General features: G+C 43.9%; 1 long non-coding RNA gene across 1 annotated transcript in view; it reads right to left on the reverse strand.

Moving 5' to 3' along the window:
- The window catches only part of LOC144584922 (uncharacterized), a 470,554-nt gene that overhangs the window by 357,628 nt on the left and 92,426 nt on the right, over positions 1-20,500 (reverse strand). The gene's annotated exons all lie outside the window — the stretch shown is intronic.

A 20,500-nucleotide genomic window follows, 5' to 3' on the forward strand; every position in this document is an offset into this window, starting at 1 on the left:
GTTGCTTCGCAGACACTGTCCAGCCATCTCATCCTCTGTCGTCCCCTTCTCCTCTTGCCGTCACACTTTCATCAAGGTCTTTTCCAAGGAGTCTTCTCTTTTCATGAGATGGCCAAAGTACTGGAGCCTCAGCTTCAGGATCTGTCCTTCCAGTCAGCACTCAGGGTTGATTTCCCTCAGGATGGATAGGTTTGTTCTCTTTGCAGTCCAGAGGAGTCTCAAGAGCCTCCTCCAGCACCACAATTCAAAAGCATCAATTCTTCAGCGGTCTGCTTTCTTTATGGTCCAGCTCTCACTTCCATAGATGCTCCTAGCTACACTCAAGGTAACAAAATAAAAGGGACAGGCATTCATGAGCCATCAGTTGAAAGCAGATTTTGGTTGAATATCAGGAAAAACCTCCAAACTGTTAGAGCAGTAAGACAGTGGAACCAATTACCCTGAGAGGTGATGAATGCCCCAACACTGGAGCCATTCAAGAGAAAATTGGGCTGCCAACTGGCAGATATTCTTTGATTTCTATTCCTGCATTGAGCAAGGGGTTGGACTTGATGGCCTTGTAGGCCCCTTCCAACTTCATTTTCTCCTTTCCAGTGGAAGAGCAATAAAAACAGTGGCCTTTCGCTCTGTGAAGCAAAGCACAAATGTACTGCAAGCTACTGAAAAAAGGTCAGATCAATCAAGAAGATTCGGATAGTTCTTCCAGAATTTCTAATCTAGTTTCTTAAAAAAATCCATGCAACAAGGCAGCCACAGTGGTACTCTGCAAAGATCATTCTCAGAAATGTGGAAAGTCTCATTGATGCCTACAGAGAATGTATCTCCTTCTGCAGAAGAGGAAGAAATATTTGTGGTATCTTATCCTCATCCCGAAGAACAAGACCAGGACATAGAAATGTTTGATTTCTGAGTCTCCCTATTTAACAAACAGGCCAAGATGCAGAGAAAAACACAGATCTTTTGCCACAAGGAATGCCATTTTTGCCATTACCCATCACTCCTTGGGATCTCCGTGTGTAATTTGCAATGTATCGATGGACTAATTTTGTAGCAATATTTCCCCTTGATGCTTGTCATAGACGACAACCTATTCTCCAATTCTTATATCAAACTTACAGAACTTGCCAACAGTCAAAGTGCCAGCTTTGGCCAACAGTCTAGTCCATTTCCTATTTTGTCCTGCATGTTTTCTGATCCAGTATCAGAGATTTTACTCTCCTCTGCTCACTACCCTTCACAACTGGTGAAAACCAGCCCTGCTTTGTGATTGGGTGAGAAGTGGTTAACTGATGAAAAAAAAAAGTGAGTCAGCTTCTGTGATTTTCCCTTGTGTCACTTTGTGAGCATAAGAGGGGATCCTGCAGACCATCTTGACTGCTGCCATTGGTGTCATCAACATTCAGGCTGCCCTTTGCTCTGTCAAGCTTGGCATCCTTTATCCTGTTGGCAATGACAGTGTGATATTGTGGAGCAATATCGGACCATTTGTTGGCTTTGTGACATCATGAGTACAGGAAGCACAATATCCCACGTTCATAAACGAGAGGGGATTTTTTTTTTTTTAAGAATTGAATTTTTGACCTCATTGCGTAGCCACACTTTGGTTATAGATGGCAGTTTGTGTGTTTGCAACAATTCCCCACAGCTGCTGGAAGACACAAAGGAAATTGTTGGCAAGAGGGAGTGCTGAGTCACATAAAACTGACAGAAAAACAAATACAGGCAGTTATCACCCAAATGCATTATTTATCGCCACAACCCATTGATGCTTTGCTTTACCCAGGAACCCTCCTGCAGTATTGAAGGCCAAAGCAGCATCTCTCTTTAACAACAGTGTTGTATCTTTGGCAACTCAAGAAAGGACTTGGAGGAGGAGGAGAAGAAGAAGCGGGGGGAGGAAAAAGGGAAAAATCAATACCACTTCATGAGCAAGGTCTCGGTCTTCTTTTTTACGAGGATTCTGTCAATGCAAGTGGCCATTATGGTACTTGAAAGGCGTGATATAAAATTGCTTCAACAAGATATAAGACACAGGGTCTGAAGGAACCTGGGGAGAGTATTTTAGTCACCGTTAAATAGTTTCATCATGTAATTACTTCCATTGGCACATCTCCAGCGGGATACACTCGCACAGGGTACACACTTTCTCCTCCAGGTGTGGAAACGGGGAGGGAGGGCCTGTGGATTCGGTGCTGGCTGCACAAAGCAAGGTCGAGCGGAACCACGAAACAGAGCCGTCGCTGTTATTGGCGGTCAGAGGGACCGCTGACAGAGGTGCCGTCCCTTTCGCCTCTCGCGTCTCCCTTCCTTGGGTTGTTTGGTGTCTTTTCAAAATTGGCTTGCTTAAGTGCAGTACAAGGCCCAGACTAGCAGGAAGATCTATTAGCTCAGATGGTTTTGTCTATTCTATGGGTTGGAATGGTAGACCCCGCAGGCCACAGGTAGCCTTTCATGCCCCCCCCGGCCTCCCCCATCAGACCTCCAAAGTGAGGGAGAAAAATCAATTTTCTTGGTAAAGGAACACAAATATTTTTTTTTGCCAGTCATTCTCCTTTTCTCTTTGCATTCACAGAAAGTTGCTGGAGAGCTCAGTGGCTTAGGTATCTGGCTGTGGAGTCTGAGGTTGGGTGTTCGATTCCCCACTGTGCCTCCTTGACACGCCTTAGACACAACGATCCATAGGGCCCTTTCCAGCTCTGCCGTTCTAAGATTTTAATCAATATATTAAAAGAAAACTATCCATAAAGGATACCTTGTGCCCCTGGGAGCCTCTAGGGAGCATAAGCATCCATTTTAAAACCATTTTGTCGTGTTCCCCCCCCACACACACACATGCCTTGAAGAGATTCCTAAAATGTACTTCTTTTCTGAACTAAAATTATTTAGAAGGTCATTTTCCCAGTTTTCCCAGTGAGGAAGTCCAGAGGATGTGAAAAATCGGACAGGTTAGGGCACCCCCCCATCGTCTGCCAGTCCTTGTAGGCCCAAGACTGTCTATTCCAAACTGTGCGGCATGGCTCCCTAGGGTGCAAGATCCAAGCCAAGGAATCTATAGGGAAAGGGATGGCGTTGTGAAGGCTGTAGAGGAGCCGTTCATAGCTCAATGTCAAACAGGAATCAGGTGGAAGTCATGGGCCTGCCTCTCCTTGCCCCATCTCTGTGGTCCCTGGTGGAGCCATGCACCCCATAAGTTGTCAGTATCATGTCAGCATCTGGAAGGTAGTGGGCCTTTGGGTTTTTTGGGGGGGGGGCAGATAGGAGATGGCTAGGGAGGGGTGTTAAGTTCTTGACCCTGGTGGCAGTGAAGCCCAATGGTCCCTCCAAGCTGGGGGAGTTTTGGCCAGTGGTGAGCAAATCAAGGGAAGCCATAAGTCCAAAATATTTGGGAGCCACTGGTCTATTGTGAATGGCTATAAAATTTCAGATCTTCAAGCGAGAGGTATTTGTCATCACCTGCCACCAGACTGCTTGATGTATTTGAGTGGAAGGCAATGCAAAGCGGCCTCTTTGCCAGGATGCAAAGAAAGGACACATTTGTGAGAAGGGTGTTGTTGGTGGGTTTTTTTTTTTTTAAGGGGTGATTTTATTCTGTGTTTTACTTGTGCTTTTAGTCTTGCTCTTATTGCACGTTGTAATATGATTGTCGTTTAATGCTTTTTAACTATTACAACAATGTATTGTTGGTTTTTAACTTTGCTTCTTTTAAGGTGGCAAGCCACCTTTGATCCTTTAGGATCCATCTCTCCATCTATCCATCCATCCACCCATCCCTCCCTCCATCCATCCCTCCACCCATCCCTCCCTCCCTCCCTCCCTCCCTCCCTCCATCCATCCATCCATCCATCCATCCTCCCTCCCTCCCTCCCTCCCTCCATCCATCCATCCCTCCATCCATCCATCCCTCCATCCCTCCCTCCCTCCCTCCCTCCCTCCCTCCCTCCATCCATCCATCCATCCATCCATCCTCCCTCCCTCCCTCCCTCCCTCCATCCATCCATCCTCCCTCCCTCCCTCCCTCCCTCCCTCCATCCATCCATCCCTCCCTCCCTCCATCCCTCCATCCATCCATCCATCCATCCATCCATCCATCCTCCGTCCCTCCCTCCCTCCCTCCGCCCCTCCCTCCCTCCCTCCCTCCCTCCCTCTCTCCCTCCCTCCCTCCCTCCATCCATCCATCCATCCATCCATCCATCCATCCATCCATCCATCCATCCATCCTCCCTCCCTCCCTCCCTCCCTCCCTCCCTCCCTCCCTCCCTCCATCCATCCATCCATCCATCCATCCATCCATCCTCCCTCCCTCCCTCCCTCCCTCCCTCCATCCTCCCTCCCTCCCTCCCTCCCTCCCTGCCTCCATCCATCCATCCCTCCCTCCCTCCATCCCTCCATCCATCCATCCATCCATCCATCCATCCATCCTCCGTCCCTCCCTCCCTCCCTCCCTCCACCCCTCCCTCCCTCCCTCCCTCCCTCTCTCCCTCCCTCCCTCCATCCATCCATCCATCCATCCATCCTCCCTCCCTCCCTCCCTCCCTCCCTCCCTCCATCCATCCATCCATCCACCCACACACCCATCCACCCACCCCTCCATCCTTGAAGATCTTGGACCCTTTTAGCTCAAGATAGCAGATTCCTCCACCTGTGAAGAGCCCAGTTCCTCAGTTGGAGAATATTACTTCTTTAATTGCCTTTCTTTGACATTGTTCCCCTCCCCTCCCCACATGATCAGTAAAAATCGGAACATGTTTGCATACAAACATGCTCCAATGAATGCAGCCCGCACAATTGTTGTCTTTCCAGAATTGGGGGTGGGGCAGGAGTGGATCCTTTCAGTCATGCCGTCTGTTTCTGTGCCTTTCTTTTAGTTCCTTAGTTGTGTTGTAGGAGTGACTATGAATGTCTCTGTTGACAGATGGGTCATCAGTTACCAGCAAGCTAATAGTAGATATTTATGTGTGATCTGGAAATCCAACTAATCCCAATGTATTCGCGAAGGCTTTCATGGCCGGGATCTAATGGTTGTTGTGGGTTTTTCGGGCTTCTTGGCCGTGTTCTGAAGGTGATTTTTCCTAACGTTTCACCAGTCTCTGTGGCCGGCATCTTCAGAGGACAGCAAGCCCACAATAACCCAACTAATCCCACTTTGAGCTACTCCAGATTCGATGTCAGGATTCGGCCATATTGGTCAAACAGCCCCAATGAATTATATATACTTTTGGGGAGAAACTCCCTCCCCCCCCCAAAAAAAAGTAAGAAATGAGGGATGATGGAGAGATGCCACCATGTCTATTCTGGCTGTCTACCAGAATCCATCTTTATGCCACGCAACATTCAGATCAGTTTTCATCATTTCCTGTAAGCAGCTGATTGGCTCTGTACCAATGCTTACTGAGCTGAAAACTAACTCATTTATGGGCATACTGCTGGGTTAACCATCTCTCTGATGTAGTTGAATTCCAGTGTTTGAATGGCTGTGAATTAAGATCCTGTAGTATAATATTTCAAATAGCTAGCTATTAAAGTCAAAAGATCAAGCAGTATCACACGTTTTTGTCAGTTAATTTTATAAAGCACCAGGAGGACTCCCCCCCCCCAAAAAATTAAACCTTGTTTTTTTTTCTTAAACCTAGAATTTTTGTAAAGGTATATAATTCGTTTCCTTGAAAAGAACAGTGAGCACATTTGGCAGGGCAAGAGAGCATAAAAATAAGGTCTCTGTCAAATGCATGCTAAATGATGGAAATAATAACTGGAATATGTGTAATTTGAATAACAGCCTCGGAAACAAGAGGCAGAGAGTTGAGTGGTTATGAAAATAAGCCAGGCTGCGAAGTAAAGATGTCTCAACATGAGAAAGAGAAGGGGGGAGGTGGAATGGAGGAAGAACGAGGGAGGAAAATAGAAGATTTTGGCAGTCATTCAGTTGAAAACACACTTACTGGGAAATTACCATAGATACATTTCACCTAAATTGCTTTCCTCTAAAACTAAAAGCCTTGAGTAAATTTTGTCGTTCTCCCTTTTTTTCTCCCTTTTTTTCTTTCTTTTTTTTACACAACAACTCAGCATGGGAAAACCTGCATTCATGACACCACAACTGCCATGAATGGCTATTTCCTGTTGCACATCTCCACCTGGCTTCCCAAATCATGCAGACCTAGGTTATAAATACTCAACAGCTCCCACCCGGTCACTTACGGCAACATGATGGGCTAGAATCCTATCACCTTGTGCGGTGTGCACTGTGTCCTGTGGTGTCCATGGTAGGTGTTTCTCAGAGCTTGTTTTGGGAGAAGATCTCCAGACGTTTCCTGGAGTAAGTGTAAGCCCCGGTGAAAACAACGAGGGCAAGCCAGGGATTTCAGAACACCAGAGGCCATGTGTGAATGCACCCCCTGCTCTCAAAAGTGTAACAGAATCTCGACTTAGAGAACTGGAAAGACCAAAAAGGTCAAAGAGGGTCACCTCGTACAATGGAGGAAAGCCACAGTTGTGGCATCTCTGAAAAGTGTCACCACAACCTCTCTTTAAATATCTCCAAAGAAGGAAAGTCCACCATCTTCTAAATTGGTCCCTTCTACAGTTGGACAGCTCGCATCATCAGCAGATTCCTTCCGATGCTTCATCAGCGTCTTATTCCTTAACGTTTTGAATCCAGCGACTTGAATCCGACCTTCTCAAGCAGAAGAAAACAAAGCTGTGCCATGTTCTAAGGGGACGGACTTTCGAATATTTGAAGGTAGCTATAATGTGTCACCTCCTCATCTTCTCTCTGGGCCAAATATGACCAGTTCCCTCAACTAATTTTTGAGGGCTTTGTTTCCAAATTGGAGGTGGGCCTTTACAGTGCTTTGGCAGAATTTGGAGGACTGGGCCCACAGAAGCAGCACAGTGGGCTTCCCAACACCACCACTTGGTGTTGGGAAGTGGCAGATTTTACTTTCTTGGGCTCCATGATCATCCTGCCTGTGGAAATAGGCAGGGTGTGTAATCTGTGGTACCCACGCACCATCTGTGGGCTCAGTCCTCATTGAGTCCGGCCCCTGTCAGGGAGGCACTGTGTGGTATCAAACTCCCAACTTTCAGCTCCACAGCTAGATACCTTTACCACTGTACTATCTAGCAGTTCGCCTGTATGGAAAGTGAAAAAGAGGGAGAGGGTGGCCATCTTGTCCCTTGCCTCAAGAAGCAAATCTTCTTGGGCCAACCTGGCTGGTTTCCTTGCCCACACTCCCATCTGAGATGATGAGCAGTGTGGACTTTACAGCTTTACTGATACGGAGCCACTTTAAGGCTTGATAATGGGAACCATGACTTTTAGTTTGCAAGACCTGACCAGGGCTGTCAATTATAGTACATTTTGGGGGTCGTTCATTCATGGAGTCCCCGTAAGTCAGAAGCTACTTAATGCCACATAAATGTAATGTGGTTTTACTACCCAAGCAGCTCCTGGACAGCTCCTTTTATTTAACAACCAACCTAGAGAATTCAGAAGGTTTCAAACTTTTTAAAGTGACATTTTGATCAGTCCTAATAAAGATGGTGTGGGTATCTAGATAGTAGAATGACAGAAGGAAGAATTCCCTCATTTTATTCAGGAACAGTAGATGAACAGTACACCGACCTCCCTGCTATGTCACATTTTTCCCCTTGACAATGGGAAACTTATACGCAGTGTGGTATAGTAGAGATATAATGACAATCTGCAACTCAGGAGACCTGGGTTCAAATTCCCGGTTAGCCATGGAAACCTGGGGGCTGGGGCTGGCACTGGTAAAACTGTACCATAAATATCTCACTCAGCTTTAAACCTGTTGGGAACATTATTACTTACTTACTTACTTACTTACTTACTTACTTACTTACTTACTTACTTACTTACTTACTTACTTACTTACTTACTTACAGTGGTGCCTCGCTTAACGACGATAATCCATTCCAGGAAAATCGCCGTTAAGTGAAAACATCGTAAAGCGAAAATAAAAGCCCCATTGAAATGCATTGAAACCCGTTCAATGCATTCCAATGGGGTAAAAACTCACCGTCCAGCAAAGATCCTCGATACGGTGGCCATTTTTGCTGCCTGTATAGCGAGGAATCCATCCCTAAACACAGCAGGGAGCCATTTTAATCACCCAGTGGCCATTTTGAAACTGCCCATCAGCTGTTCGAAAAACATCGTTTTGCGAAGAATCAGTTCCCGACGCAGGGAACCGATCATCACAAAGCGAAATTCCCCCTTTCAGACCATCATTTTGCGATTGCAAAAAGATCGTCATTAAGCGGTTTCTTCGTAATGTGAGGCAATCGTAAAGCGAGGCACCACTGGTACTTTGTTTGCACTCTTATACTGCCTTTCTCATGGCAAGTGGTCTCAAAGCGGCTCACGGATCATAAAAACAAAGGAAAAACAAAAACAAAATGCACGTATCATTAAAACATTATAAAACATAGAAAAATTAAAAACCATAAGGAAAAAAAACAAGATTTAAAAGTGTAAAAGCATTTAAAACACATTTGAAATTATATAACAGTGCAAATGTATGGCATCCAGCTATGTTAAATATTAACATACTCTCTGAACGGAAACTGTTTGAAGTGCTGGATGGCTGAGTGGCTTAAGCATCTGGCTGCAGAACCAGAGGTTGGGCGTTTGATTCAACACGGTGCCTCCTTGACGGGGGCTGGACTTGATGATCCATAGGATCCCTTCCAGCTCTGAAGTTCCAAGATGATGAAAAATTGTCACCGAGAGGAGAGTCGGGTCAGCCTCACTTCATGAGGATGGCATGCCATAATCTGGAAGCAGCCACCAAGAAGAACCTCTCTTTGATCTCTGTTAAACATACTTGTAAAGGTGATGAGACCAAGAAGAGGTTCATCCCAAAAGATCTTAACACTTGAGGAGGGTTACATGGGGAGTGACAGATTTTACTGTCTTGGGCTCCATGATCACTGCAGATGGTGACAGCAGTCACGAAATTAAAAGACTCCTGCTTCTTGGGAGGAAAGCAATGACAAACCTAGACAGCATCTTAAAAAACAGAGGCATCACTTTGCCACAGAGGTCCGCATAGTCAAAGCTATGGTTTTTCCAGTAACGATGTATGGAAGTGAGAGCTGGGTCACGAAGAGTCGGACACAACTTAACGACTAAACAACAACATGAGGAGATATGGCCCATTAAATAGCCTAGACACAAGCTGTTTACGGCTTTATTGGTCAATACAATCACTTCAGATGGGGCTAAAAAACAGATTGGTAGTGAGTGACGCTCCTATAAAAGGGGAGCTGCGTCCTCCCTGTCGCCCAGCTCCAGTCAATAGTCTTGCTGAATCATTTGGCATCAAGGGAAGTTTCCAAACTGTCTTCAAGGGCAGCCCCATATACAGAGTGCTGCAATAATCTAAACAGGCTGTAACTAAGGCTTGTATGACTGCAGCCACTATAAATCCAGTGCAACTGGGCATTGGTGGGCATGTGCACAGAAGCAGTGGCCCAGTTTCCCAGTGCAAACCTAAAAAAATAAACTGCAAACCAGCTAGTTTTTTGGGTGTATGTGATCATTTGTGGTGTGTGGGTAGCTACAAACCATTGGTTTTCAGTTTTGTGCCCATCTCTAGTTAATATTCATTTGAAAATATTTCCTTCTACCTGTATTTTTACACTTCTTGTATTATTACACTTCTCTGCCAAGGAAAGATTCATAGCTTTTTGATGGACCACCAGAAAGCAAAGTCATATAATTATCTCCACACCCTTCACTCTTCAGCTTTCCAAACTATCCAGCAGAAGTTTGAAATGCAAAAGTTAAATATAACCTCCTTGGTTTTCAGTTTGATCAGCCCTTAGAAGAGCCTTTGCAGATTTCTAGATTTATAATTCTGTACTGTATCAAGAATACTAGTCAAGAATATCAGTGGAATAGGTGTTGAGTTTGGAAGAGGGGGAAATCACAACATAATTACAGCAATCTCCTAAAACTGAATGCCAAAAAAGATTCATATTAATTGTAGGTTAAGAATGCAAATCAAATCTTCCTCAGCTTGAAGCCTTTTGCAAGCCTAGCTTATATTGAATTAAACAAGCATCATCTCCGTTTGCTGAACAAGTGGCATATGGTATTTTTGCCCAGGGAAATGCAACTCTCTACCTCAACATAGTTACAGATGGGTTTCTTCTCAACGTCAGAGAGTATTTTCTGGAATCAACCAAGAATGTTGTTGCTGCTTCTGTCGTTGTTGTTGTGTGCTGTCAAGTCACTTCAGACTTCTGGTGACCCTATGAACGAGCAATCTCCAAAATATCCTGTCCTCAACAGCTCAACTTTTGCATACTAGAGTCTGTGGCTTGATTTCTCAGCTGGAGTCTCCATTTGGATTAATGACTGAACCAAGGTATAGAACATCTCTTTCAGTTTCTTCAGTGTCAACATTAAAGTTATGTCGTTCTTCTGTAGGCATGATTTCAGTCTTCTTAACATTCAACTGCAGTTTTGCAGAATACCAAACTAGAAATACTGGGCAAGAAAGTGTGGCTTCAGGCAGGACTGGGGAAGCATCTTGGCCTGCTGGCTGTTTTGTGTTGCATGATAGCAATCTTATATGCACTAACACTGGGCGTCAGTGGGGATGGGCTTTACAACCTAATGTGATTGTCCTTTGCCAATAACTGGATTAATACAGTTCTTTTCCCATCTCTGGCATTTAAGGCAAGCTGCCACCCACTCTTTTTGTCTGTTTGCTTGCTTCCACTGTCTGATTTTGTTCAGAGCTCTTCTTCTTACTCTGACCATTCTCCAAACAGCAAGCATGCAGAGTCTTCTACATGCTGGATATTATTCCTTTTTTTTTAACCTTCTGACTGTAACAACAGATGGTAACTGTAAGTAAAGATGTTTCTTTTTTAACTTTAAATATTTCTAAATTGATTTTATCATACAAAGTGCTAGCTTGTGTGCAAAAGAAACCAAAGAGGGTAGGCTGATATGACTGAGTTGATCTCTACACATTTCTGTCATTGTTTTCTACCTCACATTCTGCGAAATGAGTGGAACAACCAAAAATTCTCCAGTATTTTGAGTATGAATTCCAAATGGTAGAAGAATGGCCAATGGGAAGAGATTCTGGGTCTTGATGGACTGTGTAGAAGGCCTATATTCCATATATTTGTGAAGAGACATAACCTCTAAATGAAAAGCTGATGGGAGTATAATACAGGAAGAGCAAGAGGGGAGGAGGAGGTTGGACGTGTATTATGTCTGCAATTTCATGTGAAAAATCTAGTGATACATCACTAAGTGGTCAACAGCTTTGTTTGTGGGATATGATGTAGCCACAGCCTTCCATGCTTGTTGCTTTCGACCATATTCTGCCATGAAGCTTTGCATTTCCTGAAGACTCTGCCTTCCAGTTTAGTTTCAAGGAAACCTGGCCTACTGACAGGAAAATGAGAAGACGTGGAATTCTCCCCACCTCTCTCTCCCGCTCTTCATAAGCCGTGTGCCCAGGACAGCGAAAGGAACTTTGATGCAGTGATAGTTACAAGGTGATTTTTTTTCCCCCAATAAAAAATGGATTATCCCATGTTACAGGGAGAATGGATAGATCACGGACTGCTCTTTGTGAGCCCAATGCCATGCTCATGTTCAGAGGCAGCTGTCAGGAGAGGTAGCTAAATTAGCAGCTTTGTGTTATTTTAGAAACAAACAGATTTATTGTGGCATCTGTTTCAGTGGACGAGAATGCACTTCATCAGATGTTATTTTCAAATGGCAAGTATCTTGAGAAGAGTACAATAATGTTAATTCTCTTTCTGGACTTAGAAGGTAATGAGCTCAATCTGACAACAGTGTCCTCACAACACCTTTTCTTCTTTTTTTCCTCTTTCTCTTCTTCCTCCTCTTTTTCCTGATGCTGTCCTCATCGTTATCATCACTGGTCGTGAGAGCTGGCAGGATAGCTCAGTGGTTTGGGTATCTGATTGACGACGACGACGACGACGACAACGACGACAACGACGACGACAACAACAACAGCAACAACAACAACAACAACAACAACAACAACAACAACAACAACAATAGCTATCCTTCTTTGGAATGACTACTTTGAGATCCAGTTCAATTGCCAGCTGTGGCCCTTCCTGAACCAAGATACCCTGAGCACAGTGATTTATGCTCCAGTAGCTTCGCATTTGAGCTACTCCCATGTGCTGTACAGTGGGCCGTTTTAGAATATGGCTCAGATACTTCAGCTAGTGGAGGATGCCACGGTTTCATTATTAAGCACCAAGCAATTCAGAGTCATATCACAACTGTATGATCTGCACTGCACTTCGGAGCAGTCTCCAGCTTCTGATGCTGACTTCTACAGTATTAAATGATTAAGCACATGCTGAAGCACAACTTCTGGCATTGTTCAGCGCTTATCTTTGTGGGAGGTCCTACCTGGGGCCCTACGAAGTGGTGACCTGAATGAGTGATGAACCCTTCATCATGGAACTCCCTAACTTGGAGGTGGATACCTCACTTGGAGGCATTGTACGTTGTTCGTGTTGACCCCTTCCTATCATGCAGTGTTCTCTCAAGTTCTTAAGACATTGTTCTGGAGATATTTGATTCTTGTCTTTTGAAGAACAGCTTTGGTCTTTGTTCACAGGCGGCTATAACTGGTAAATTTGGGGGTATTGTTAATACTTGCTCAAGGTGAGTGGACTTGGGTACCAAAATAAGGTTGGTGCTGAGATGGACTTGGTGTCTCAATGTTTATTGACTGTGTGCTAGGGCAAAACATAACAGAAAAGGACTTTCACCTTCCTTTTCAAAATTCTTAGTTCATCTGGATAACAACAGAAGATTTTTCTCAAGAAACAAGTATTCTTCATATTGCATTAATGGCTCCCTGGCCTCCCCCAGTTTCTAGTTCAATATCACTTGTTCTAGAGAAAAATTTAGCAAACATAGCATTAAATTGTGGGCTCTACAGGAACCAACTTAGGGCATGCTGTTTCAAGTCTTCACCAAGTAGCCGCGTACCAGTCACTCTTTCTCAGCTTAATTGGCCCAAAGGATAGTTGTGAGAATAAATTAGGAATGAGGACAGCCCTGCTGTTGTATGCTTATTGGAGGAAATACATGATATAAATGTAACTAGAAATGATTAGATATAAGCACAGTCTGACACACACTGCCCGGTAAGACTAGGAGGCATTAAAGGGGATGGTTCCTGAGTATTTATCTGAAGATTATCCCCAGTTTTATTAGCGCTCATACTCTGAATTTTTTTACTTTTATTTGTAAACCATTCAGGGGATTGTTGTGAAGAATAATATATAGATTAATTGACAAAATGAACAACAATTATCAAACCACCTGTTCCCAAGTTCTGTGCAACAGAAGAAAAGCGATCCAGAAGCTGGCACCCTTGCTGGTAATGAGGGTCCTTTATTTTTAAAATGTGAATTGTTCATAGTGCACCAGATACGGTACTTAGAGAGAGCTTAGAAAGATACTTGTCAAAGATGATTCACATTCCCATATTACAGTGGCTGAATAGTAACATACAACTCATTATTCTGACATTGAGTCACAGAATCACAGGATAATGGAGTTGGAAGGGGGCTAGATGTCCAAAGGCAGCTGCTCTGTGCAGTTGGCTCCACCACATTTCACGCAGTCCTCTCCACTCAATATGGGCTCTGGCTCCAAGGCCCGGACAGCTCCCCCAAGGGGATGCAGCCGCATAGCGAGCTGCCCAAAACACATAGCTGTGGCCCACGATCATCACACACCTTCTCCTTGCTGCCTCCAAGATACCTGCAAATGTCAGGATTTCTGTGCTCTTAATGATCTATCCATTAACCCTAATAAAACCCAAATTTGGGTTTTTTTTCCGTTCATGGTCCTAGACAATAGGATCTTCTTCCTACTGTCAAGTACACTGTTATAAGTACAGTGGTGCCTCGCATTATGATGTTAATTCGTTCCAGCGAAATCGCTGTAGAACGAAAACGTCGTAAAGCGAAAATTAAAAAGCCATTGAAATGCATTAAAACCTGGTTAATGCATTCCAACTGGCTAAGAACTCACCATCCAGCGAAGATCCTCCATAGGGGCAGCCATTTTCAGGTGCCTGTGCAGCAAAAAATGTCTCCTAAACACAGCGGGGAGCCATTTTGAGCACCCGGCAGCCATGTTGAAAACCCGACGATCAGCTGTTTTGATCATCGGAAAGCGAAAATCGGTTCCCAAAACAGGGAACCAATCATCGCGCAGCAAAATTCCCCCATTCAAAAACCTCATCGTAATGCAGATTCATCGTTAAACGGAGCACCCATCTTGCGAGGCACCACTGTATCTGGGTCTTCATATTCATCACAAATTCAGCTGGACATTTCATTAAAAAGCTGCCATTTCTTCAATATCTCCCCAATTAAAAGCTATTTCTAAATTTCATTATTCTTCCGTAAACCAATATATCCCAGCAGCCATTCAGATTTTTCAGTCTAATTTTTCTCACTGGCTATACGGTGTGCCTGTATGGATACACTCGGTTAATTTGGATATTGATCAAGTTGCAGCAATGTTTTTTCACAGAATATTAGGAGTTCCCAACTTAATTCGGCTTTCTACTATTTCTTTAGAATTAGGTATTCACCTGCCTTCCGCAACTGCCTGGTTACTCACATTTAAATTTTGGCTCCATCTTTTTTTAAATTCACATTCTGGATCCCTGAGATATGATTTATTGTGTGACTCTTACTCCTTCTCTTGGTTCCGGCTTATTGAAAAGAAACTCTTCTCTCTTCACAGATCCCTGGAATCTTTGGTAGATATGAATCTCAGTAGGGCTTATTCCATAATCAAGGACAAGCTCTGTCATGCCGAATTCAATTACCTATGCAGTAACCTTAACCCTGTATGTTCCCCTCTTTCTGTTGGATTTTTCTATCTCAGGATCATTCTCCCAAATTTTTCCATTCCCTAGTAAACCCACATCTAAGAAGAGCTTTTATGTTAACCTGTTTTAATATTTTTCCTTCGGCCACCCATGCTGGTTGATTTCTCAATATCCCTTGTGAAAAAAAGACTTTGTTTTTAGAGACACCAGACACCCTGGTTCATATACTGTTTCAATGCCCTACTCATTTTCACCTCCGAATTTTTTTTTCTAGAACCTTGGATCTCCTATTTTTCCCATCCTTCTGAGTCAATTCTTTCTGTTTGCATGGGTGATGAATGTAATGCCCTGACCGCTGCTGTTGCAGGTTTCTTATCTGCAATTCTGAAATTGTGCCCTGCTTCTCGCTCCTAATTTGAGAAATTTGTGTAATTTTACTTCTCCTGTTTTGCTTGTCTTGTTGTAATTTGTAAATGCCATTAAAGGTTTCAGAACAGAACAGAACAGATACCTGCAATACATAAAAGAACCAGCCCCCTGCCTAGACATTAGGTAGTGTCCTCATATACCTATGATAACCTGGACAAGATGGAGGTTCTAAGGGTGGGTGCTCCCACTGTTGGCGGTCCAGGTGACTCTCTCTCTCGTTTGGGGGGTGACCCTTGCCGCAAAGAGTGGGGTTCGCAGTCTGGGGATCCATCTGGACCCGGTGCTCATGATGGAAACACAGGTGGCGTTGGTGATCTGCACCGCCTTCTTCCACCTTTGGCGGATAGCCCGGCTGCGACTCTATCTTGATGTGGGGGCGTTCACTACCTTGGTGCATGCGCTCGTAATCTCAAGATTAGATTACTGTAACGCGCTCTTTGAGGCTGATGTGGAAACTCCAAGTGGTGCAGAATGCGGCGGCCAGACTCCTTAGTGGAGCGAGAAAATATCAACATATTTCTCCTATTCTGGCCACGCTGCACTGGCTGCCCATTTGATTCCACATTGACTTCAAAGTATTAATGCTTACTTATAAAGCCCTAAACGGTTTATGGCCTCAATATTTGGTGGAACGCCTACTCCCACCAAGGTCTACCCGTACCAGCTGCGTGAGTCAGGAGGTGAGGTTGAGGAGCCTGATGCCAAGAGAGGCCCGGAAGGAAAGAACTAGAAACCGGGCCTTCTCGTCGGTGGCTCCTCGCCTCTGGAACAATCTCCCTCCGGTGATTCGTGCGGCCCCTTCGCTGGGTATTTTAAAAAACCAACTAAAAACATGGATGTTTGTACAGGCCTTCCCTCCAGTTAATCCTTGATTACCTTTTCTTTCTCTTCTCTCACCATCTTGATTAATTTATTAATTTATTAGTTAATGTTATAATTTTTGTGTATATTTGTATGTTTTTATTTATGCATCTGGAAGCCGCCTAGAGTGGTCACAAGACCATATGGGCGGGGTATAAATAAATAAATAAATAAATAAATAAATAAATAAATAAATAAATAAATAAATAAATAAATAAATAGCCTAAGGCTGCTGCTGTGGATGCTGCTCCTATTCTAAATGAATGTGTGCCAAACCTCATTCCCTGCACGCCAACCTTATTTAATGCTAAATTGGTCAACTTCCAAAATTGGTATTTTTGTCAGAGGTACTCCATCGATGTGTATAAAGAAATATCCTTGGGTCTGTCTGCTAATCTGCAGGTACAGTGGTGCCTCGCTTAACAAGGATAATCCGTTCCAGCGAAATTGCTGTAGAGCAAAATCCTTGTTAAGCGAAATAAAAAATCCCATTGAAATGCATTGAAAACCCATTCAATGCATTCCAATGGGCTGAAAAACTCACTGTCCAGCGAAGATCCTCCATGGGGCGGCCATTTTCAGTGCCTGTATAGCGAGGAATCTGTCCAAAAACACAGCGGGGAGCCATTTTACACAGTGGGTGGCCATTTTGAAGCCGCCGATTAGCTGTTTTAAAAACGTCGTAATGCGAAGAATCAGTTCCCAAAGCAGGGAACCAATCATTGCAAAGCGGATTTTGCCTATTAAAACATCGTTTTGCGATCGCAAAAGCGATCATCGTATAGTGGTTTCACCGTTCAACGAGGCAATCGTTAAGCAAGGCACCACTGTATGTATACGTAAGTGGCTGCCGTCAGGCAAAGGTTGTCCATGTGGCAATGTTCCAACATAATGCAGACTCCCCAAACCTGCTGGTCGGCCTTAGATCAGCAAATATATATTTGAACTATCCCATCCACAACCCTAACCTCTTGCCATTGCAAGGCTACCTTGATCCTGTCTCCCTTTCCTGAAGCTACTACCTCACTGATCCTGAGGGCTCTGAAGAATGTTAGTAAGGACGCAGCTTTGAATAATGTGACTTCATAGTCATCTCTGCATAGTACCTCCCACTGTTTACAAATGCCTTCTAACAAGATATGGGAGCTCTCATGTTCTTGGCTCTACTTCTTTCTTTAGATCAGCCTTCGATCATTTTCCTAATAAGGTAATTTGAGGAAAAGTCTTGATAACCGTGAATCCTGGCATAGTAGGCGAGAGCCGACAATCTACCTTGTATAGTTCTGGGCGCCAGCCCCTTCCTATTCAGATAGACAACACATTGCTGAAGATGTTCAACTGGAGCAGGCCATACTGATTCAAAATTTGCTACGTTCCTAAACTCCAGAAACTCTATATTCACAGCCGAGTACCCTTTTCATGTCCTTGGTGCCAAAGCCAGATCTCTTGTTCTGTCTGCATCATCTCCCCAGTTTTCCAGACCTCTGGGGACAGAACCTCCAGGAACCCATTGGCTCCTGAATCTAGCTCCCTGAAACACTCGATCTGTTGGCATTTATTTATTTATTTATTTATTTATTTATTTATTTATTTATTTTATATCCCACCTATCTGGTCGGGTGAGGACCACTCTAGGCGGCTAACAATCATAAAATACAACAATAAAAAGTATGAACAATTCTGAATGACAAAACATTACATTACATTACGTATGGCATCATATATAAAAGAACCAGCCCCTGCCTAGTGTTTAGCAAATAAGATAATTCAAGCCTAAAAGAATAAGCAAACTGTGTGTGTGGGGGGGGAGCCAATGCTACTCCCCCTTCACCAAACTCCAAGGTGTTCAGCCTCGCCGGGCACTATACAGATGAAATTAACCAAGCCGAAAAACTCTGTCCAGGTCTATTGCCATCCAAGGAAGAGGGAGGCGGGAGGGGGAAACAGCCCTTAAATAGCCCATCGTTCCCCCCTCTCCTCCTTGGATCCTCCAGGAAGGGAGGCAAAGACAAGTCGCACCGCCAAAGCGTGGCCTGGCAGTGACTGGGGCATAATTCTGTTAATGCAGGCTAAAATAGCATTTGCCTTTTTTGCAGCCACATCACGCCGTTCACTCATATTCACCTTGTGATCTACAATTACTCCAAGATCCTTCCTGTTTGTAGTATTACTGAGCAAACATCCCCCATCTTGTAATTGTGCATGTGTTTGTTTTCCCCCCAGTCTAGAACTTTGCATTTACCCCTCTTCGATTATTTTCGAATTATGTTGTTTTCAGCTCAGTGCTCAAGCCTATCAAGATCTTTTTGAATTTTCTTCCTGTCTTCCAAAGTACTAGCTATTCCATGCAATTTCGCATCATCCACAAATCTGATAAATATTGCCTGTATTTTCTCATCCAAGTCATTAGGATTGACTGTCTCATGTTGTGACAATTAAACAACTTGTGCCATTTAAGGAATCACTTGCTTCTAACAACATGCTGTAATATACAGTTTGAATCCAAGGAAGAACAGAAAGCCTTAGCAATGATCTGTAACTGTTGCATTTGAACCAGTATTAGCTTCTGGACATTTTTCAAGGACAATTCCAGGGTAGGGTGCATTATAATATGGCATGAATCACTGTGGCCAGATCTATCTTCCTTATGATGACTCTAGCTGACATACTAGCCAAGGTCAGGCAAAGAGTCCAGACCACAGTAGTGTCTACCAAGTTCCCATTGATTAGGTAGAAGTGGGGAAACATAGTACAGCGGTGCCTCGCTTTACGATCACTCCGTTTAACGACGAAACCGCATTACGATGAACTTTACGATGTTTCCTATGGGGGAATTTCGCTTTGCGATGATCGGTTCCCTGCTTCAGGAACCGATTCTTCGCAAAATGATGATTTTTGGACAGCTGATCAGTGGTTTCAAAATGGCCACCAGGTAAACAAAATGCCCCCCCCGCTGTTTTCTGGGACGGATTCCTCGCTGCACAGGCAGCGAAAATGGCCACCCTATGGAGGATCTTCGCTGGACAGTGAGTTTCCAGCTCATCGGAATGCATTAAACGGGTTTTAATGCATTTCTATGGGCTTTTTATTTTTGCATTACGATGTTTTCGTTCTACAGCAATTTCGCTGGAACGAATTAACGTCGTAATGCGAGGCACCACTGTAATGATACCACTTCCTGTGTTGCAAATGTTTTTGAGAGAAGAAGCCACCGATCAAGAGAAAAGTCGTATCTCTTGAACTGCCCACGTGGCTACAGATGTGACCCATGCTCAGTGGGAAACTGGAATTCCATCCTGCTTTAACATTTTACAGCTAATTCTATCTTCCATTCCCAATCTGGCTTACTTTTTAAAAAATTACTTATTTAAAGGAAGCCATGATGTTCTGGAAGTTGGTGGGTGTACGGTTTCCCGCATGCCAAAAGCAGCACCCAACCTGGTTTGTTAGAGTGGTGCAGGCCAGGCATGCGTTTAGCATTTAGATGCATTTCTCTGTATATTTCTTTTTTACAGGATATGTCCCCCAACTTGCACAGCCACACATAGCGGGGGATTTTTTTTTCCAAGAGCAAGCTGGCACCCTTGTGAGTGATATCTAATGGTGGCAGGGAATGAGTTTCTGAATAGATTAGTAGGTGACGTCATGAAAAAGAGCCAATTTATCACCATAATTTAGTGCGAGATGCAACATACAGGCTTGATGGATGCATTTTATGGTTTTCAGCCAATCATAATAATGGATCTATTGACTAGCTTTTGAGGTGCCCTTTACTCACCCTTCACGACTGTACAAGAAAAACAAGATGAGAAAATGTTCAAGATGGAAATAAGTCGGGAAGTTTCTGCCTGATGCATTTTTTGAGGCTTCAACATGGCCTCTTCCGGTGGGGTTTTGAAAGGGAAAAAGATGTACTCTTTACAAGAAGAGGAAAGAAAAGTAAATCACCTGTAATAACAATGTTCCTGGCCCCTGGGGCTAAGAAGCTAGGAATATGTCAGGAAATGAGCTGATGTGGGGAAATGATTTGGAGCCGAAGATAGATGCTTGCAAGCCCCTGGTTCAAATTTAACCTCAACAGTAAAATGAACTACAACACTATACATGGCTACTCGAAGGTAACTTCCATACAGTTCAGGATGCCTTTCCCTCTCAGAGAAATGAATATTGGGGAGGGGTGGGCCACTTACAGACCCACAGAAGCATTGGTGAAACTCTCAAGAGCTTCAACAGTGGGGGAATTCTCCCCCACACTCATTTTTTTTTTTATGGGGGATGGTCTCAAGGAATAGTGGTTTTCAATTTAAGGG

The sequence above is a fragment of the Pogona vitticeps genome, chromosome 1 (genome assembly GCF_051106095.1).
Source record: "Pogona vitticeps strain Pit_001003342236 chromosome 1, PviZW2.1, whole genome shotgun sequence".
In the NCBI taxonomy this organism is placed as follows: Eukaryota; Metazoa; Chordata; class Lepidosauria; order Squamata; family Agamidae; genus Pogona; species Pogona vitticeps.